At 36.2% G+C, this 23,134-nt stretch overlaps 1 protein-coding gene across 5 annotated transcripts in view; it reads left to right on the top strand.

The window, feature by feature from the left end:
• Positions 1 to 23,134, top strand: part of RB1CC1 (RB1 inducible coiled-coil 1) — a 96,505-nt gene that overhangs the window by 3,993 nt on the left and 69,378 nt on the right. The window contains exon 2 of one of the 5 annotated variants that reach the window (XM_024578312.3): positions 6,812 to 6,883. The exons of the other annotated variants lie outside the window; for them this stretch is intronic. The gene's annotated coding sequence lies outside the window, so the exon portion shown is untranslated. The remainder of the gene's footprint in view (positions 1 to 6,811; positions 6,884 to 23,134) is intronic. 5 annotated transcript variants of the gene reach the window in all.

The raw sequence follows: 23,134 nt of genomic DNA, 5'->3' as shown, positions 1-23,134 counted from the left end.
TTATGAATGAGACTAATTCAGAATGACAAAGTCTTAATGATATTTGGGACTTTTTAAAGACCATTTATTTACTAATATTTCCAAATTTAAATAATGTTTGTCAAGCATTTTGCATAATTTTACTTGGGTGATTAAAATTCAGATGAAGAAAAATGGGGAAATTTTATTTGGTAGGACTTTGTAAAGTGAGAGTATAGGTTTTGTGTAGGGGAATAGTTAGAGATACTTTCAGAAAGATGAACTGGGGTTAATTATGAAGTCCTTGAATGTTGGAGTTAAAAGTTATAATTGACACCATTTTTAAAGCTTTTATTATATTCCTTGCATTGTGAATGAATCTGAAATATATCATTTCTGTCCCTCTCATCCACACTGTAAAAGGCAATATTTCACTTTATAGTTGGTGAATTGTTGTGTAAAGGTTATCTGAGCCTCCGTGGGAGGGATGAGATTCAGATATGGGTAAATCTTGCCCCGGAGTCTGCTGTTGTAATGTTAATCAGTTTTTTGCCAGAGTTGGCAAATTTATATGCTTAAAGGGGCAAGCAGATAATGAAATAAGGAAAATCATCTGGGTACTAAACTGAGGTCATGAGAGGTAACTGCAGAGAAACAAACAACAGAGGATGGTGGGCCATTGGTTTGTGGCCTCCTATGGGCAACAGTGAGGCCCTAGAGAAAATACTTAAGGAGGAAGCAGTCTGATTACCATGGTTGTAACTGGTAGAAGTGTTCAGGAAAAGTTGGAGCAGGACGGAGACTTAAAGACAGTAAGAAGCATTTTCAGGCTCTAAAATAAGGGTTATGTCATTTGAAAACGAGGGTTGGATTATAAAGGAAAAAAATGGATAGTATGCAAACAAATAACAAACTTTGGGTAACAAGAGAATGGCAGGTTTTGCTGATAAAGTTAAGGAGTAGTTTTAGAGGAAAAGCAGTGAATTGAAATGTAGATATGTTGAGTTTGAAGTTAATAGTATGATTTCTAATTGGAGACATTTAGATCAGTTAAGCACTAGTCCTGAGTTCAGGACAGAGGTCTGGATTAGTTAATAATAACTGATGTTTGTATTGCACTTTAGTTTGCATAGTTCTTCCATATATGTGTAGATGCTTCTTCCTCATAATAACTTTATGAGATAGGTAGTTTCCTTTTTGTAATCAAAATAATTTGTTGGATAAGGTCATTCAGGGTCAGTAGTGGGGACAGGACTTGAATTATGGGTTTTATAATCCCAAATTTCATGTTCTTTTCACAGTACTATTCTCTATTTTAGGTGTACATAAAGATAACAATTTGGGAAGTAAAAATGAATGACTATTCTATACCAGGGAAGCAGATCTGCCCTGGTACATCAAATTGGGGGCTAGAATGGGGACATCAGTGGGGGTCACTGTTTTGTTCTCTTAGTTGGATCAGCTCTTCTAGGGCAGCATGCTCCGGTTCTTTATTTTTTTTGTAATGCATAAAATATAGGGTTATTTCCTTTTCCAAAATGGAAATAAATATATCCCCCCTGCTGCAAATGTAATTTTTAAGGAGACCAGACAAAGTGAAAGTTCCACATCCAGAGATAGCCATTGTTAAAAAGATTGGTGTTAAACTGGCCGGGCTTCTTTGATGCTTGTGTTTACATATACATCTCTGATCACTAGTTAATAAAATGAAAATAAAATCCTCAAACAGAATCACATGATACATTCTGTAACATTTTCTTACTGAGTGCATTACTAGTCAATATGTGTAGATCTAACAAACATTTTTAAATATCTAAATAATGTCATATGTAGGTGCATCATAATTTATTTGACCAACCCCTATTGATAGTTTTGTAATTTTTCATTGTTAAAATCAGTGGTGTAATGAAAATAATGGATATATACCTCTGTACCTGTGTCTGTTACCTGCTTCTAACACAAATCCATGGGCAGAATTGCTAGTTTGCATATTTTCAATTTTGGTACATATTGCCACATTAAATCTCCTTAAAAGTTGTACCAGGATACATTTTTGTCAAAACTGTGCCAGTGTGCTGTTTTTTTTTTAAATGAACACTTTGCATTCCGAGGGGTAAAAATGATATTTCAGGTAGACTTTGTTTTTCTGCATGCTATGGATAGCCACTTGTCATAATACTATTGCTTGAACAATTTATCTTTACCCTCAATTTGAAATTTTATTATTGTGTATCTGTGTGCATATAAAGATATGTTTTGATTTGTTCTGTTCCATGTTACCTGTCTGTGAATAGGCCAGAACCCCAGTTTTAATTACTGCTATAGTATGTTTAACATGTTTTGGTAAGTATTCTTTCCTATAGTTTTTCTATAGTAGGTAGTTAATAGTTAGTCTCTATGAGTAAAAACCGAAGACAGTGTGCAGGCAAAGGGCCACATAATAATTTTAAGAACATCTTTTTGTCAGTTGAGTTACTAACCTGTTGCTTTTAATTTAGAATTGGATTGTGTTAACTTTTGTAATAGTACTGTCAATGTACGAAACGTCCAAACCTATAGAGAATTTTTATGAGTTTCTTTGAGCCAAACTGACAACAGTTGTCAGGAAGCAAAATCTCAATGGACTGAGAAAATGCTGCAGAGAATGGCAGTTTTGCAGTTTATTTCATGTTAAAAGCAAAGGAGGAGGCAGGTGCAAAGAGGGTTACATGGAATTCATTGGTGGTAGATTAGGGAGGCAGGAGAATGAAAGCAGGATTGAATAAAGAGTAAAACAGAGACAAGCACTTCTTTTACATTGGTGGGTATAAGATGGTTAACAGTTACAGCACAGAAATGATATTTGGGCAAGTAGATAATGAAGGGGTTCTGTGGTTTCTCTGCTTTGGTGGGAGATTGGGCCCAGAGGGGTCCGGAAAAAAAGGGATTACTCTTAGAGTCCCAAGATATGTTGTTATCTTTGATGCAGAAAGACAATTGACAGACTCAGTTAAGGTCAAGATTGACCTTCATCAAGGAAGATACTGCCTAGGACATGATTACCCATCATGACTCCCTTTTAGTTAGGAAGTTGTAATTTCAGACCATTCTATGTAGTTACTTTAGGCCTCTGAATTTGTAAGGCCTGCAGGCCTCCCCTAAGTTTGTGAGGTTTAGTATGTGGCCTCTTATTTGTCCACACTATATATAATTTCATTTGTTAAGATTAAGAAAAGCTCATATATAAAATGAGCATTGGTGTAAAGTAGTAATACTGTGTTATATACGAGGCTTATATTTTATATGTCACATAAAGTTAGCTTACTCATTCAACAACAGTTGTCATCTATGCTCGTTCTTTATAATTGCATGTAATAACTTTAGTTCTAGGTCATTTAGATTCAACCCACCTATGAAATTTAATAGATATTATGTGAGATAAGGGAAAATGTTACACAATAAGCAGTCCTAACTTTTAAAAGTTGATAAAAGTATTGGCTCTTTCTGATAACTTCTAAGCAAGTAAGTGCTTTACTAAACTTATCCCCTTAAGTTTTGATAAATGTGATCAAAGAAGGTAAATCATAGGTTCTAGCTGGAATTCAGTTTTACATATTCTTTTTCTTTCTTTTTTTTTTTTGGAATGATACATATTTTATGTGAAAGTATCATTTTTCACATCTTACACATTTCTTCACAATATTATTTCTGCATGCCTATCTGTAATATGTATTATTGGAATGTCCATTTATGTGATTAAGCTCCTTGAAGGCAGATAGCATATAGTTTTTATTTTTTTTAATCTCTGATGACTGACACAAAATAAATTAGAGCTGGGTTAAATATATAATCTGACTATATGGCATTTTATAGAAGCTTGGGAGAATCAGCCAGTGCTCCCATTTGAATTTTCAGATGAGGAAATGTGTTCAGAGAAATTAAGTACCTGGCTGTCAGGGTCACAGAAGTTAAAGGTGAAATAAAATTCAGATTTTTTTTTTTTTTTTACTTCTAAGTATTTTTTCTTTTATTTCAGGATGAACAAATATGTGCTTAGTTACTAATGCCGCTTTTTGCTTAATATTTTAACGGTTTCATGTAAGAGGAGAGAATTCAGCTATGTTGGACCATCATATTCTGATAGCAAATAATAGAAATATATGTAAATAAACTGTACATTCTTGTAAATAGAGACAGTATTCCTGTGTATTCTTGTGGAACCTTTTTTCTTTTCTAATTTTAGTTTTGGTTCTTGTTCTATTCCTTACCATGGTCTTGGCCTCATTTATTGATTGTCCAATGTTTAGGTAGTATGTTAGGTATTATGGTGCTTTGAAGAGAGGTGTAAGGCATGGCCCAGTTTCCTTTAGACATTTATAATACAGTTTGGGGAATGTAAGGCATTTGGCACATGGGGAAAAAAAATGTAGCAAGCCATTGATATATGTTCCGATTGCAGACCCTATCATTTGATTATTTGAAATTTGAAGTGTGGGTCTTAGTAGGGAAGATCTTTGACAGCCACTAGATTGGTGAAGACTTTAGGGATCAGAATGATTGTGAAATCTTGGTTACAAAATGAAGGCAATGAAATGACAAAAGTAAAGGCACAGAAAAACTAAGATTAATTCTCCTCTTGGGAGATCAGTTTATCATGTTGTCAGGCATAGAAGGGCAATAGTGGAGTATTAGTCCAAGGAATTTAGACAATTGAGTGGATATTACAAACCATTTATAATCTGGGGAGAAATAAAATGAAGCAAAAATAATGTCTAAGATTTTTTATTTGGTGATGTCTTCCAAGATGAATTTGAGATGAAGTCTGCAGGCAGGAGGATCTCAGGTTATTGTCAGAGCTCAGGTATGCAGTAGTAAGCACTGAATTAGATAGCTTAATGGGAATTGGGGGAAGAGAGGGTCACATAGTTAGTGACTGTTAGAACTGGGGCAAAGGAGTACCTATTCACGTGACATATTGGGTTGGCCAAAAACTTCGTTTTGTTTTTTCCATAAAGTAAAAGACACATTTTTCATTTTCACCAATGACGTTACTGGTTTGTATATTTAGAGTATGTTGGCTGCTTCTCTCATGGTATAGTGTTGATTGTTGTCAATTAATGTTTCGATTTGATCACTATCACCTGGTCTACCTGACCACGGAGCATCATCCAGTGAGAAACCTCCAGTACAAAACTTCACAAACCACTTTTGACACGTTGGATCAGTCACAGCACCTTCTTCAAACACTGCACAAATCTTTTTTTGCATTTCAGTTATGTTTTTACCTTTCTTGAAATAATAAAGTGTACTATGCCAAAAATGCTGTGTATTTTCTTCCATCTTCAATATTAGAATGGCTACACAAAAATTCACCAATTTTGATGGGTTTTTTTTTAATGCACGCTGGTATGTCAGCTGTCACAATACAATCTAACAAAATTGTTTCCAATGAAATTAAAGACAAATAAGCGCTACTAGAGAAATCTTACAAAAAATTAAACATTAAAGTAAAAAACCATTAATTTTTGGCCAAACCAATATTTAACCAAGTTGATTACCATTGGTAAAACCAAAGAGGTCAGTTGGAGACATACAGTTTGAACAGGAAGATATGTTTAAGGTGGAGATCATGATGGTGGTGATGGTGATGATGATTATGATGATGATGATTTTAATTAAAGAGTCTTTGAATACATTAGCTAATGAAGAGACTATAACTACTTGTATGTGATCTCTCTGGGTTACTATTTGAACTCTGCTTTGTCATTATTTACTGCTAATGGTATTCTAAGAGTACTTTTGCTTATGAGAGGCTGTTCACTCAATACATGCCCTTGAGTACTTTCTGTTAAGTCACAAAGTTACTTCCTGTCACTATGTAACATTTTGGAGTTTTTACTGTGAAGGTAGGCATTGTGCTAAGTTAGCCCTTTTGTATGGATTATTTTACTTGTTTTCCACAAAAGCCATACAAAACAGGTAGTAGCATTTCCATTTTACAGATTCAGAAATGGAAATTTAGACAGATGTGTACTGATAAGAATTTTTTTTTACTTGATAATAAAGCTGTGTGGCTCATGGATTGGCTAGAAAAGATGTAATTCAATAAAATTTTACAACTTTCACTTAGATTACTGAGATAGAGCATTTAATTAATTATAAAAATCATTTTATTATTTATTTATTTTTAGAGAAGGGTAAGGGAGGAAGGGATGGAGGGAAACATGAATTGGTTGCATATCATACATGCCCCAACTGGGGACCAAACTCACAACCCAAGCATGTGCCCTGACCTGGAATTGAACCAGCAACCTTTCACTTTGGGGGACGATGCCCAACCAACAGACCCACGCCAGTTGGGGCAACATTTAATTAATTTTATAAACCATATTTTTCAGTTAGAATCTAACCAGAGCTTACACAAAAATTCCTATTTTCATTTTCTCTTGTGTCCAATCTGTGAAATATGAAAAAAATAAAGATAGAAATAAAGTCTTCTCCATGCCAAACAAACATTTCTGTTAAGGTATGACATGATTGCCTAAAAATTAGTAATCCAGGTAGAAATAAGAGCTCAAGAAAGAAGCAGATTAAAAAAAAAAGGACTGTAGTTGTGTAGGAGATAAGGTATAGAATTGATCAGGCAGCTTTATAAGGAGATTTGGGTGATGGAAAAGTGAAGATCTATATATATCCCATTTGGTCAGGACAGAGGGGATATTTCAGGAGTAGTGGAACTCCATTCGCATTTACATCTGGCTTTTTGTTATTTACATATTGTTACGCATATTAGATTGTATTTGTCTGTATCCCTAAAAAGATGGCTTGAGAGCCTTATACATAACATTTACCTCCTTGAATCTTGACTACGCAGGCAGTTTGGGTGATATCCAGGTCAACTTTCCTGTCAATGGAGTGACAGTTAAAGGGAACTTTTTACTAAAAAGTGAGTTTCATTTTTCATATCTATGATTATTTTTGCTGAAAAATTAAAGCTGAGTGTAGTTTAAGAATAAGAAAGCCTTGAATATTTTTTTATACTTTGTATTGATTGTGTTGGTGCAAAATGGAAATTTGATCTGTATGTTACTGTATATATATGTGCACTTATAGGGCATTGTGATTTTAATTGTATTTGCACTTGTTACTGTTTCTTTTATTTAGTAAAGTGTAATATTTATACCTTGTCATGGATACAAAGTAGTGACAGAGTCCCTATGTGTTAGACATTATTTGTGTATTCTGCTCATGTTGTTGGGTCGGTTGCAAATATTGTTTGCTGAGAGCTGATATGATATGCTTTGTTCAGATTTATTTAACAACATTTGAGCATTCTCTGAGAAAGTATAGAAAAGAAAATTTCTTAGCTCTGTCTTAACCACAGTGAAAGACTGCTTTCAGAAAGTGTTTCAATGACTTGTGTCCATCAACATGAGAAAAGATGATCAATAAGTGTGAGAGAAATTAAATGTTTGCCCAATATGAATGGCGGGAGGGTAGGATGTGTAATTTATAGTATGCATGTTGTCCTTGTATACACATTGCTAATAGTTGGGATTTGGAGTAGACATGGTTCTTTATGGAAGTCTTTTCTAGAATAGACTTGCTTTTGTGAAATTACTACTAACATTGCTAAACAACAACAACAACAAAACAAATAGGTTATTGATCAGTTTCTAGCTCTATCATTTTACTTCCATTGTAGGGATGAGGAATCTCTGGAATTGTTCTGTAAGTTTTGGTTTTGGATTTTTATATTTACTTACAGAATTAAAAACAAAAAATAAGCAATACAATAACGAGCCATATGTAACCATCATTTTGTGTTTAATAGTTATCATTTCATGACCTGTCTTGTTTCAGTTATATCCACCTTCCACTTCTCACTGCTGTAGTCCTGTATATTGAAGAACAGATATGCCCACAATAGCCCTGCAAGGAAGATATCTCTACTTTTTTGGTTTTTTAATTGGTTTAGTTGACATTCAATATTTTTATTAGTTTTAGGTCTACAGCTTACTGGTTAGACATTTATATAATTTACTAAGTGATTCTCCCCAATAGGTTAGTACCCATGTGACGCCATACATCGTTATATAATTTTATTTACTGTATTGCCTATGCTGTACTATATGTATTTGTTGTAACTACCAATTTGTACTCCTTAATCTGTGTCCCTTTTTCATCCAGCTCTCCAATCTCCCTGCCATTTGGCAACCATCAGTTTGTTCTCTGTATCTGTCAGTCTGCTTCTGTTTGGTTTATGTTATTCTTTAGATTCCATATATAAGTGAAATCATACTGTATTTGTCTTTCTGACTTATTTCACTTAGCATAGTACCCTTTAAGTTCATCCATGTTGCAGATGTTAAGAATTCATTTTTTTATGGTCAAATAATAATTCCATTATATATATATGAATCATATCTTTATCTACATGTCTATTGATGGGCCTTATCTCTACTTTTTAGATGAGAAAATTGAATCTTAGAGAGTATAAGTTACTTTTCTCAAGTCATTCAACTTACAAACGGCAAAACAGGAATTTAAACCAGTTCGGTTAAGCTCTTCCTTTATAAAAATCAGTTGTTTTTCCTTCACTTTATTCCAGCTTATAACCAGCAAGATGGTATATTCTGACAGCAGCTAATTGTTTTACTAGATTATTTTTACCGTTCTGGTATTTTTCCCCCTGCATTCTTTTTACACATTCTTTTTACACTTTTTACACTGTTTTTACTTAACATGGTAAATAAACCTTACTGAAAATTATTCCATATTCTGTCTTGCCATATGAATGGATGAATGACTAACCAAGTAATTGAACAAGTAGTAAAGGATCTTGTTATGTACTTTAACTGTATCTAAATTATTTCCTTAAGATGAAGCATCTTTATAAAACTTTTGCTTACCTACCTCATGCATACCAGTTGCTTTCTAGGAGGTATAGTAGATTCCCACCTATATTATATGAACATTGAATGTGATTATTAAAATCATGGTAAAATTTTTTGTAATGTCTTATTATGATAATTTGCAAACATACAAAAGTAGTAGTGAACCTAATCTATCCATCCTATGTGTTTAATAGTTACCAGTATTTTTTTGATCTTATCTGTCTTCCTGCCCAACTAAGCCTTCCTCCCCTTCTTTCTTCATCTGTTTTTGCTATACTATTTTAAAATATGTCAAATATGGTTTTACACATTAATTTTCAGAATCATTATTTCATAATTAAAATGCCATTGTTGTGTAATAAAATGGAATAATAATTCTTCAGTAAATCTAATATCTAGTTCATATTTAGATTTCCACATATATTTCAGAAATGTCTTTTTACAGAAGTTGGTTTGATTCAGAAGTCAAACAGGTCCACACATTATATTTGGTTATTATGCCTCTTTCTTCTCCTTTAATAAAATTCTTCCTCCTTTTATTTCTGAAGCCATTTATTAAAGAAACTAGGTAGTTCTGTAGAATGCTCATTTCTGAATTTATCTGATTGTTTTCTTATATTGCTTACGTTTTTTTCTCTATAGCCTATATTATAAATTGGTAACTCTAGGTGGATGTAGATTTAGGGTCAATTTTTTTGTGAGGGGGTGGGCAAGAATAGTCTATAAATGGACTGTACTTTTAGTTGAAATACAGATACTTTTGACAATAGCAGAGACAAATTATCAGTATATTCATGTTAGCTTTATTTATCTGTGAAATTTCTTCTAGTTACTTAACATCTATTGATACCTAGATCCAATGTTTCATTGCACAGTGCTCATCTATATTTTGTCTATGGTATTAGCTGGAGTTTTTCTATAAAAAAGGACATTCCTTCATCAAGTATTGGTACAGTTCATGTAGGAAAGAAAGGATAAATGCTTAATTGTTTGGTTTTATTTTTTAAGATTTTATTTATTTATTTATTTTTAGAGAGAGAAAGGGAGGGAGAAAGAGGAAGAGAAAGATCAGTGTGTGGTTGCCTACTGGAGACCTGGCTTGCAACCCAGGCATGTGCCCTGACTGGGAATTGAACCAGCGGCCCTTTGATTTGCAGGCCAGCACTCAACCACTGAGCCACATCAGCCAGAGCAGTGCTTAATTGTTTTTGTTTTTAGTTTTTACAATAGGTTGCTGCCCTAGCTACCCCTAGAGGGTTCCCCCCTTTTTGTATAATTATGAATATACTGATTTTATGGATGTTAAACTATTTAATTATTTGTAACCATTCTTTTAATGCTCAAGCTGTCCCATGTTAGTTAGTGGAAGTCCCTTCAAATTGATTTCTTTGCCCTTTTGACATGGCCTCATTAGTCCTTGATATCTTTTCTGCTTTATGGCACATTAAGATGTTCCAGGCTTATGTGACTGGTACATTTTCTACTTTAGTCCTTTGGAATCAGCCACTTCTCCAAAGGTTCCTTTTAAAAACCACATGAGTATGCTGTGATTTTAGTCAACTCTAAAGTTAGTGGAACAGTCCTGACAGGACTGCTCTCACTTTGAATACCAGTCACCAACTTGGTGATACCCAGGGCTACCCTCACTTCAGATTACCTGACCAGAAATTTGGAGGTCACAACCACCTTCATGTTCAAGAATTCACTAGAATAGCTCAAAAAACTTAGAAAAGTGCTATACTTAGGATTGCAACTTTATTATAGCGAAATGATATAAATTAAAATTAAAAGCAGTCAAAGGGGAAGATACGCATAGAATGGCATTTGGAAAGATTTCAAATGCTTAACTTCTGGTCATTTTCTCCCATAGAGTCAGACAGTATTAACTCCTGTTGGCCAGTATGTGTGGCAGTACATTGAGTATTGCTATCTAAGGCAGCTTACCTAAATCTTTAGTATCCAGAGATTTTATTGGGGCTTCATCCCTGTAGCTCACCTTTATAGTCTCTAGCTGTTCTTGGAGGTTGACTTAAGGTCTTTAGTCTCCATTTCCTCTGGAGATCAGAATTGATACTGTCTTGTCCCAAGCTCCCACTATAAGTCATGTCGTTACAGCCTTCTGACAAAGACACTCCTATCAGGTAGAACATTCCAGATGCCTAAAGTTATTCTCCCATATCCAAGTGCAAAGGCCAGATGTCTTTTTGGGTAAGGCTAATTCTTTATTGCACAGGTTTCTATAGTCACTTACTGCTCTAGGAGTGTCACTGCTTCTTTTCCATTGGGGTTATGGAATATGTATTTTATGGAATATGTGTTTTATGGAAAGAAAAATTCCTTGTTCATACTGACATCTCTAAAATATATATTTTAAACTCTTTTTAAAAGATTTTATTTACTTACTTTTAGAGAGAGGGAAAGGGAGAGAGAGAGATCAATGTGTGAGAGATACTTTGATCAGTTGCCTCTCACATGTCTCAACTGGGGACCTGGCTCACAACCCAGGCATATGTCCTGACTGGGAATTGAACTGATGACCTTTTGGTTCGCAGACCGGTGCTCAATCCACTGAGCCACACCAGTCAGTGCTAAAATATATCTTTTAAAATTTATGTGTTTTACCTCTTTTCTCTTTAGGTTGAAAATCTTGGAATCTTAGGTTAAAAATCTTGCTTAACTGACAGGTGAAAAATATCTTTTTTAGATTTGTTTTCTTTGATTCCTGAAAGGTTTCACATTTGTTAACCATTTTAATTACTTACTCTTCCACTTGTGAATCTTTGTGATTTATTTATTCATTCATTTATTTATTTATTGCCTATTCATAGGAACTCATTTTTTCGAAAAGGCTAATAACCCTTCCTTAATCATTGCTGTAGCACTGTCCCCACTTACTAGTTCAGGAGAGAAAGTAAAGTCACATCTTTTGATGTTAAAATTAAATGATGGGGCAGGTGATAGAAAGATTCATTCATTTTCAATTTTCTGCTCCTTCCTTTTTTTCCATAAGTCAGAGAACAATTAATTTGTGATCCTTCTAGAGTCTTGTTTGTTAGAAAGAAAGTTGGGAAATTGGACCTGTCTCCTGGAGGGCTTCCTGTCTGCTGCTGTTGCTGTTCTTTCTTTCCATAGTATTCCTGTTGCAAAGAACCTGTTGTTCACCAAGGGGCTTCAATCCTTGATTACTAAATGCCTGGTGGTAAATGAGGTATGTACAGTTCTTACTAAATTGGCAGTGGTTGCTCAGCTTTAGAGCCGAAGCTGGCAAGCATTCTCTGTAAAGGACTAGATAGCTAAGTATTTAGGTATGGCTGGTTAAAATCAAGGCTATGTAGGTACTTTGAATACTTTTGCTTTGCACTATCCCATTTGTCTGGAATGGGCCATCCAGAGTGGTGGGCATGCTTTGTGCTCAGTCGCCATCAGCTTGATGGCAATTGAACCCAGAGGAAACACCTGAGAGGTATGGGCCTGACAGCCTGGGGGTGGAGGCCAATGCAGTAAGTTTTACTTCTGCTCAGCTATTTCCAGATTCTGTGTTGCCCTTCTCTCCTTCCCAAATGTCTGGTAGGAGGCCAGGTTACCTGCTGGAACTCTCACTCCAGAGCTGAGATTCTATTCCTTGCTGCTAACAGTAGCAGCAGAGTCCCTGACATGTAGGTACCCCTTATTGTGTATTCTGAGTAGAGAAAAGCAACCCTGGGAGTGGGTGGACCTTTGTGATGCCAACACTTGTCCCTTGGGACAGTCCCCACAGAGCCAGCAGGCTTCAGAGTTAGGAAGGCTTTTATCAGTGTTTCACACTCAGTCGCATTCTTGTTAGCTACCATAGGTTAACATTTCTTTAGCTGTGAAGTTTTCAGAGAACCCTACAGTACGAAGATGACTCAGGGTATGGAAGAATTTCTAGCCTTTGTAACATGCCAGCAATCATTTATGGATGTAAGGAACCATGTTCTTCCAAACCTCAGTTTAGGCCACGTTTTGAATGGTGACTTTCCCCTCATTTGAAAAACTTGCTATGGAAGGTCCAAGTTGGTGGCAACTTAGGAGGAGGCTTAACTCGCCCCCTCTCCCCTGCCCATGAGTAAACTCAAATACTCAACATACACATATATAGAGTACAGTTACTCCTGCAAGACAACTGAGGGCTGAATGAATAGCATCTGAACAATAAACAAGAAAGAGACAAAACAGAGAAAGTTGGGAAGCTGAGGGGTCCCTCTGAGAGCTGTGGGAACACTCTGGGCTGGAGGAATCAGTGATTGCCATTGTTTATGAGACTCTCCACTTTCATAGGGTGGGCAGGAGCTCTATTCAGGCTAGTGCCCCAAGTGTCCTAAATGCCTGCTGGGCTCCAACTGGCTTATCAAAACTACTTGGTACAGAAAGCTTCAAACAGAGGTCATACACAAGAGCACTTTTGTTAACAAACAAGCGAGACTGTATAGAGAAGGCTGGAGAGGTAAGGGGATTCTCCAGGGTAGAAGGTGCTGGTGACCATCGTTATTTATATCCCTCTCCATCTCCATGGTGATGTTCTGTCCAGGTGCTCTGGTCTGCAAAGTTGCTGCAGCTCATTCCTGGACATGTTGCCGAAGTCCATTTTGACCCCATCAAAGGGAGCAGGCAGGATCAACAGGTATTACTACACATATGTGGCCTCCCTACCTAGAGCCACTCTGCTTTGGTCGGGCCTTAGGCACCTGCTTGGTTCCTGCTGGCCTGTCAGAACCACCTGGCACACACAACCTATATAGAGGCTGCTTCTACATAATACATTTCAAGTCTGGGAGAGAAAGCCATTTTGTTTAATTCATATAACAAACATAGTCAAACAGAATGAAAAGACACACTATCTCTCAAATGAAAGAACAAGAAAAATCTCCTGAATCCTGGCTGGTGTGGCTCAGTTGATTGAGTGCTGGCCTATGAACCAAATGGTTGCTGGTTTGATTCCCAGTCAGGGCACATGCCTGGGTTGCGGACCAGGTCCCCAGTTGGGGGCACATGAGAGGCAATCACACAATGCATTTTCTCTCCCTCTCTTTCTCCCTTCCTTGCCCTCTCTCCAAAATACATAAATACAATCTTTAAAAAAGAAAAAAAATCTCCTGAAAAAGACCCTAAGAGAATGAGATAAGTAGTTTGCCAGATTAAGAATTCAAAGGAGCGGTCATAGGGATGCTCACCAAACTTGAGAATGAAATAGAGGAACTTTGGGAATACTTCAACAGACAATTAGAAAGTATAATAAGGAACCAAGCACACCTAAAGAATACAATAATTGAACTGAAAAACACATTAGAAGGAATCAATATCAAATTGGCTAATTTAGAAGAATGGATCAGTGACCTGGAAGACAGACTGGTGGAAATCAATAAGAAGAGCAAAAAGAATTCTTAAAAAATGATAGTTTAAGGGACATCTGGGATAATGTCAAGTGCTCAAACATTCACAGTGTAGAAGTCCCACAGGGAGAAGGAAGGGAAGAGAAGAACATAAACTTTATTAAAGAAATAATGGCTGGAAAGTTTCTTAACTTGGGAAAGGAAACAGATGTCCAGGTCTGGGAATCATGGATAGTTCCAAATATGAGGAACCCAAATGGACCCACACCTTGACATATTGTATTTAAAATGACAATGGTTAAAGCTAAGGAGATTATCTTGAAAGAAGCAAGGGAAAAACAATGAATTACCTGCAAAGAAAACCCCATATGACTATCAGCCGATTTCTCAGAAGGGAGTGTGGCAAGATGTGTTTAAAGTGCCGAAAGAAAGGAACTTCCAATTTAGACTATACAGTAAGATTATCATTCACAATTGAAGGAGATGTAAAGAATTTACTGGGGTGGGGTGGGTGAGGCATTCACCATCATTAAACCAGCTTTACAAGAAATGTTAAAGTATCTTCTTTAAGCAGAAAAGGAAAGGCCATAACCAGAATAAAAATATGACAAAGGAAAATGTCTCACAGGTAAAGCCAAATATTTAATGAATACAAGGAATCAGAAATTTAAGAACCTACTATAAAGGTCAAAAAAACCCCAAACAAACCCTGTAGTAAATGTCATATCAAACTACAATAAGTATTTGGGAGATACACAACACAAGAAGATTTAAAACATGACAGTAACATAGAATATGGAGGAAGGAATCAAAATGTAGACCTTATGGAATATATTCAACCTTAAATGCCTTCAGCTTATTTAAATTGACTGCTGTAGATATAAAATGATAGGTATAAACCTCATGTTAACCACAAAACAAAAAGCTACAAAAGATATACAAAGTATAAAGAGAAAGTAGCCCAAACAAAACAATAAACTAGGAAACCAAAAGCAAGAGATTGAGAAGGAGAAAGGAACAGAGAACTATAAAAACAATGAAAAAACAGTGAACAAAATGGCAATAAGGATCAATAGTTACTTTAAATGTAAGTGGCTTAAATGCTCCAATAAAAATCCATAGCAAATGGATTAAAAAAAAACATTCATCTATAGCACCTTGCAAGACACAACATTTCAAATGAAAACACGGGAAGTAGAGAGAAAAATGTGTTCTGGGTAAGTAGAAATGAAAAGAAAGCTGGGGTAGTGATACTGATGCCAGACAAATAGACTTCAAAACAAAATAAACGTAAAATGTAAAAAAAAAAAAAAAAGATATTGAATCATTATAAAGGAGTCAATTCTAGAAGAGGTTAACAATTGTAAATATCTGTGCACAAAATATCTACGTAAATATCTGTGTCCTTTATGTTGGACATAAAGGCACTCCTAATGAGCATAAAGGGAGAAATCCAAAGTAATGTATTAATAGTAGGGGATTTTAATACCCTACTCACATCAGTGGATAGATCATTTCGATAGAAACTTAATACAGAAAGAATGGCCTTAAATGTCACATTAAACCGGACTGATGTAATAGAAATTTATAGAACATTTATTTCATCCAAAAACTGCAGAAAACACTTCTTTTTTTCAAGCATACAAGAAACATTCTCCAGGATAGATCACATACTAGATCAACTCAAACCTCACTAAAATCAAGAATAGTGAAATCATGTCAGGCATGTTTTCTAACCACTATGGCATGAAATAGAAATCAGCTGCAAAAACCAAATACATGGAGACTAAACAAACTATCTTGGGACAAATCAAAATGAAAACACAATTTTTCAAAATTTTTGGGATGCAGCAAAAGCAGTTTGAGGTCATAGCTATACAGGCCTACCTCAAGAAACAAGAAAAATCCTAAATAGAAAAATCTCCACCTAAAGGAACTAGGGAAAAAAAGCCAAAAAGTAAACAGAAGGAAAAATAGTTAAGAATGGAAATAAATGGAATAGAAATCAAAGAAAACAGTAGAAAATACCAGTATGACTAAGAGCTAATTCTTTGAAAAGATAAACAAAATGGACATACCATTAGCCAAACTCATTAAGAAAGAGAGGGCCCAAATAAATAATTGACAATGAAAATCATAACTGACACACCACAGAAATGCAAAGAATCATAAAAGAATACTAAGAACAATTTTATGCCAACAAATTTGGCAATCTGGAAGAAAGGATACATTTCTAGAAGTATATCCCTTTCCATGACTGAATCAGGAAGAAATGAGATATCTAAAGAAAGCAATTACTAGTGATGTCTGGAGCTCTACTTAAAAAACTAAATATCTAGGACCAGATGGTTTCACACGAGAATTGTACCAAGCATTCAAAGAGAACTAATACATGTCCTTTCAAAAGTATTTCAAAACAATTGAAGAGAAAGGCACACTTCCAAACTCATTCTACAAAGCTAGCACTACCCTTATACTAAAGCCAGACAAAGATAATTACAAAACAAAAGAAAGTTACAGGCCAATATCCTGATAAACATAGAAGCATCATTTCTCAACAAAATATTAGCAAACTGCATTCAGCAGAACCTAAAAGGACTATACACCCTATCCAAGTGGGATTCATTCACAGAATGCAAGGATGGTTCAACACCTGCAAATTAATCCACATGATGCATCACATTAACAAAATAAAGGATAAAAACCATAGATCATAGATCATCTCAAAAGATACAGAAAAAGCATTTGACAAAATTCAGCATGCTTTTATGATAAAAACTCTCAACAAAGTGGGTGTAGGAGGAACATAGCTCAACATAATAAAAGCTACATATGACAAATCCACAGGTAATGTCACTCAATGGTGATGAACTGAAAGCTTTTCTAATACAATCAGGAACAAGACAAGGATTCGTACTATCACTTTAATTAAACATATTGGGAGTCCCAGCCACCGCAGTGAAACAAGAAAGGAAATAAAAGTCATCCACATCAGAAAGGAAGGAAGAAAAACTGCCAGTATTTGCAGATGACATGGTACTATATATAGGGAGCCTAAGGATTTCACCAAAAAATTAGAATTAATCAGTGAACTGGTAAAATTACAGTAATTGGTAAAAATATAGAATCAACGTTTAGAAATCGATTGTGTTTCTATATACCAGTTAACGAACATATTAGGAGGAGAAATTAAGAAAACAGTCCTGAATGACAGAACCAAGATGGCGGCGTAGGTAGATACACTGCGTCTCCTTGCACAACCAGAACTGACAGAAAATCGAACAGCAAGGAAGTCTGACACCAAGGAAATAAAAAATAAATGTTCATCCAGACCGGTAGGAGGGGCTGAGACGGGCAGCTGGGACAGAGAGGACTCACGTGGCAATGGTGGAACTGAGACTGGCAGAGTGTGGGATGAAGGGGGCAGGCAGTCTGACCACTAGCAGACCCTGCGGTCCCACATTCGCGCACAGATAAACCGAGAGGGCCGGACTCAGAGTGGTGGAGAACGGGGCAGGCAGAGTGGTGGGTAGCACCCCATGGCCCCACATTCGCGCACAGATACACCGGACAAACAGCGGGGAGCGAAGCGGACCGCACAACCCAGGGCTCCAGCACGGGGAAATAAAGCCTCAAACCTCTAATTAAAAACGCCCGTGGGGGGTTGGGGCGGCAGTAAGAGAGATTCCCAGCTTCACAGGAGAGGTCGTTGGAGAGACCCACAGGGGCCTAGAGTGTGCACAAGCCCACCCACTCGGGAACCAGCACCAGAGGGGCCCAGTTTGATTGTGGGTAGCTGAGTGAAAGACTGAAATCCGGTGGAGAGTGGAGTGGGCGCCATTGCTCCCTCTCGGCCCCTCCCCCACATACAGCATCACAGCTCAGAGACCAGCATTACCCCGCCCTGGTGAACACCTAAGCGTCCGCCCCTTTAACAGACATGCCAAGACAAAAAAAATAATAAAATGGCCCAAAGGACAGAACACTTCAAAGCTCCAGAAAAAATACAACTAAGCGAGGAAGAGATAGCCAACCTTTCGATGCACAGTTCAAAACACTGGTTATCAAGACGCTCACAGAATTGGTTGAATTTGTTTGAAAACCAGATGAAAAAATGAAGCCTATGCTAAGAGAAACAAAGGAAAATGTACAGGGAACCAATAGTGATGCGAAGGAAACTGGGACTCAAATCAATGGTGTGGACCAGAAGGAAGAAAGAAACATCCAACCAGAAAAGAATGAAGAAACAAGAATTCAGAAAAATGAGGAGAGCCTTAGGAACCTCCAGGACACTTTGAAACGTTCCAACATCCGTATTATAGGGGTGCCAGAAGGAGAAGAGGAAGAACAAAATATTGAAAACTTATTTGAACAAATAATGAAGGAAAACTTCCCTAATCTGGCAAAGGAAATAGACTTCCAGGAAGTCCAGGAAGCTCAGAGAGTCCCAAAGAAGCTGGACCCAAGGAGGAACACACCAAGGCACATCATCATTACATTACCCAAGATTAAGCAGAAGGAGAGAATCTTACAAGCAGCAAGAGAAAAGAACACAGTTACCTACAAAGGGGTTCCCATAAGACTGTCAGCTGATTTCTCCAAAGAGACCTTACAGGCAAGAAGGGGCTGGCAAGAAGTATTCCAAGTCATGAAAGGCAAGGACCTACATCCAAGATTGCTCTATCCAGCAAAGCTATCATTTAGAATGGAAGGGCAGATAAAGTGCTTCTCAGAGAAGGTCAAGTTAAAGGAGTTCATCATCACCAAGCCCTTATTATATGAAAAGTTAAAGGGAGTTACCTAAGAAAAAGAAGATAAAAAATATAACAGTAAAAATGACAGCAAAACTCACAGTTATTAACGACCACACCTAAAACAAAAACAAGAGCAAACTAGGCAAACAACTAGAACAGGAACAGAACCATAGAGATGGAGATCACATGGAGAGGAGTAGTTGTCAATAGGGGAGTGGGAGTAGGAGAGGGGGGGCAAAGGTACAGAGAATAAGTAGCATAGATGATAGGTGGAAAATAGACAGGGGGAGGGTAAGAATAGTGTAGGAAATGTAGAAGCCAAAGAACTTATAAGTATGACCCACGGACATGAACTATAGGGGGGTAATGTGGGAGGGATGGGGTGGACAGGATGGAGTGGAGTGAGGGGGGGGAATGGGACAACTGTAATAGCATAATCAATAAATGTATTTTAAAAAAAGAAAACAGTCCTATTTACAATTGCATCAAAAAGCATAAAATACCTAGGAATAAATGTAACCAAAGTGAAAGACTTCTACTCTGAAAACTATAGGACATTGAAGAACACGGATAAATAAAAGCATATACCTTGCTAATTGATTGGAAGGATTATCATTAAAATGTTCAACTACCTAAAGCAATGAAAAGATTCAGTGCATTGCCTATTAAAATACCAAAGGCATGTTTCTCAGAATTAGAACAACTAGTCCTAATAAAATTTATATGGGACCACAAAAAACCGTGAATAACCAAAGAAATTTTGAGAAAAGACAAAGTGGGAGGTATTAAGCTTTCTGATCTCAAACTACTATACTATAAAGCTACCATAATCGTAACACTATAGTACTGGTATAAAAACAGAGCTGTTGATCAACGGAATAGAACAGAGAGCCCAGAAAGAAGTTATATGGTAAATTAGCCTATGACAAAGGAGTCCACTATATACAGTATGGTAATAGTCTCTCTTCAGTAAGTGTTGCTGAGAAAACTGGACTGATACATGGAAAAAAAAAAGAAAGAAGAAGAAGAAGAAATTGGACCACTCTCTTAATACCATATACAAAAATACATTCAAATAGATTAAAAATAAACTCAATTGGATAAAAGATTTAAATGTAAAACCTGAACCCATAAAACTCTCAGGACAGAACATAGGAAACTCTTTGACATTGTTTTTAGCTATATCTTTTTAGCTACATCTTTTCTGGCAAGGAAAACAAAAAATGGACTACATCAAACTGAGAAGCTTATGTACTGCAAAGGAAACCATCAACAAAACAAAAAGAGAACCTACTGAATGGGAGAAGATACTCACTAATGGTATATCTGATGAGGGGTTAATATCCAAAATATACAATATAAGGAGCTCATACAACTTATCACACACAAAAAATTCATTTAAAAATGGACAAAGGATGTAAATGGACATTTTTCCAAAGAGGACATATGGGTGACCAACAAACATGAAAAGATGCTCAACATCATCATCAGGGGAATGCAAATTAAAACCACCATGAGTTATCACTTCACACCTGTAAGAATGGCTGTTGTAAGTAAATCAACAAGTAACACATGCTGGCAAGGATGCGGAGAAAAAGGAATCCTTGTATATTGTTAGTGGGAGTGTAAATTATTGCAACCACCATGAAACAGTATGGAGATTCCTCATATAATTAAAACTAGAGCTGCTATATGATCTGTCAGTTTCTCCTCTGGGTATCTGTTCAAAAAACCAAACAAACTGATTTGACAAGATATATGTCCTCCTGGGTTCATTGCAGCATTAGTACTAATAGCCAAAATATGGCAATAGCCTAGATGTCCATCAACAGATGAACTGATAATGAAGATGTGGAGTGTGTGTGTGTGTGTGTGTGTGTGTCTGTCTACAGGGGCTGGCAAAAGTAGGTTTACAGTGTTCTTCTGCAAATAACAAAGTAGTAGATAATACAAGAATGAACTCTTGTTTTGCATACTCGAAAGTGTTAAACTACTTTTGCCCCCCATTCACATATATAATGGAATAGCAATAAAAAAGAATGAAATGTTGTCATTTGTGACAACACAGATGGACCCTAGAAGGTATTATGCTAAGTGAAATAAGTCAGAGAAAGACAAGTACTATGTAATACTACTTATATGTAGACTCTAAGGAACTAATGAGTAAGTAAAACAAAATATAAACAGACACATCGATATGGAGAGCAAGCTAATTGTTGCCAAAGGGAGAGTATGGGGAATGGGAATAAAAAAATATTGAAGAGATAAAAGAAAAAAAAAAGGAATCGCACACTAAAACAAAGCAAAACAAAAAAAATCTGAAGAGCAGTAGGAACTAGCTCCTTCGAAGAGTATGGTAAGTTTGAAAGTAGGTGATACTAGTTAGTAGTCATACTGAAGAGGAAGTCTGTGTGCTTACTTATCTAGATTATTGTAGGTTTTTTTATAGAAAAAAGAAGAACCTACTATTGATCTAGGGATAGGTTTTTCACTGCTGTACCCACCGCACACCATTCCTTACATATCCAACTTTGTTTTATAATGCCTTTGACCTTGTTAAGAAAAAAAAACAAAAGAAAACCTTAACATGTCACATTTTAAAGTGTACTGCCATCCCAACCCCCTTACTTAATTTCAGAACTGTTTTTGTATTTAGAAAAATAAAGACTTAAAAATGGTCATAGAAGTGGTAAAATGTCAAGTCATCGAAGGCGATTACGATTAGGTGATATGTTTTAGCAGTACATTCATGTTTTTCTTTTTTTTTCCTAGGTCAGGCCATGGATTTTAATTCTGGTTGTACTGCTCTTTTGCATCATGTCTGCAAAATAATTGAGCTTTTTTTGTGTCACAGTTTGGCCATTTGACTGATGGATGTAAAATTAACCTTTCTCACAGAAGGAATTGTGAGGCCATCATGTAGCTGGTATAGTCTTTAGTTCATTAAGCCAACAACATTGATATCTTTAAAGAATAAAACAGAAATGTGCAAGCATGTATTTTGAAAGTGTTTTTAAAAGATAAATGCCTTTTTTTGTAATTACTCTTTCTGAAAGTAGATATGGAGTTTGTATATAGATATAAAATTTTCATGTTGCCAGAATATAAGCCTCATGAGTGAATACAATTTTTTCTTACTGTTTTCTATTTTATTCCCAAAGCTCAGAAAATGCCCATGACATACTAGATTCTCCAGTGAAACTTACATTGAATATTGTAAACTGACCTGGTTTTAAACCCCTGGAACTTTTATTTACTAAGGTTTGGCCTTTGTAGGCAAGATGAGTACCTCTGAAAGCTACTCCTCATCTGCAAAAGGAAACAGAAATGAGATAGATATCTTACATGTTATGAAAAATAAGTAATGACTACTATTCAGCTGAGTATAATGACTGGTATATAATGAATTACTCAAATGTTAGTGATGATTATTTTATGTTCCATGTACTTAGGACATGTGGAATAAATACGAGTAACTGGTGGCTGTAAAGTCATAAGCCTGACATTTACTCACAGACCATCATCGCTACTAGACCCATGGGGAAAAGTTGACTGATCTTACTAGTTAGATTTTTCTCTGTGCTGTTCTAAGATAGTCCTTTAGTGGTAGCTTACAATGAGGATGTAGAGAGTGAAAATTCAGATGGGGGCTTCTGGTTAAAGCTGCCTGTCTCATGGCCATAAATAATAGATAATGGATGAAAACATGGGATGTCATTTCAGGGTAGCTCAACAATTCCATCCTGTCATTAACTTCACTTAGAAACTGTTACCCAGCTGGTGTAGCTCAGTGGATTGAGTACGGGCTTGCAAACCAAAAGGTCACTGGTTTGATTCCCAGTCTGGGCACATGCCTGGGTTTCAGGCCACGGCCCCACTAAGGGGTGCGTGAGAGGCAACCACACATTAATGTTTCTTTCCCTCTCTTTCTCCCTCCCTTCCTCTCTCTCTCAAAAAAAAAAAAAAAAAAAAGAAAAGAAAAGAAAGAAGGAAAGAAAGAAAGAAAGAAACTGTTAGATGTGAGCTAAACGACAAATAGTAGTATCAAGTATGCTTGGATAATAGAGCCAAAACTTTTAGAGCCACTGTAATCAGAACTATCCTTGAAATTGTTTACATTGTTCATGAAATATGACAGACAGGTTAATCCTGAAATAAATTTTGTTCACTTGGCTTTTTTGTTAGCGTTGTTAAT

The sequence above is a fragment of the Desmodus rotundus genome, chromosome 8, assembly GCF_022682495.2.
Source record: "Desmodus rotundus isolate HL8 chromosome 8, HLdesRot8A.1, whole genome shotgun sequence".
Classification (NCBI taxonomy): domain Eukaryota; kingdom Metazoa; phylum Chordata; class Mammalia; order Chiroptera; family Phyllostomidae; genus Desmodus; species Desmodus rotundus.
Note: the sequence above shows the minus strand (reverse complement) of the source record. Positions and strands in the feature narration are given on the sequence as shown.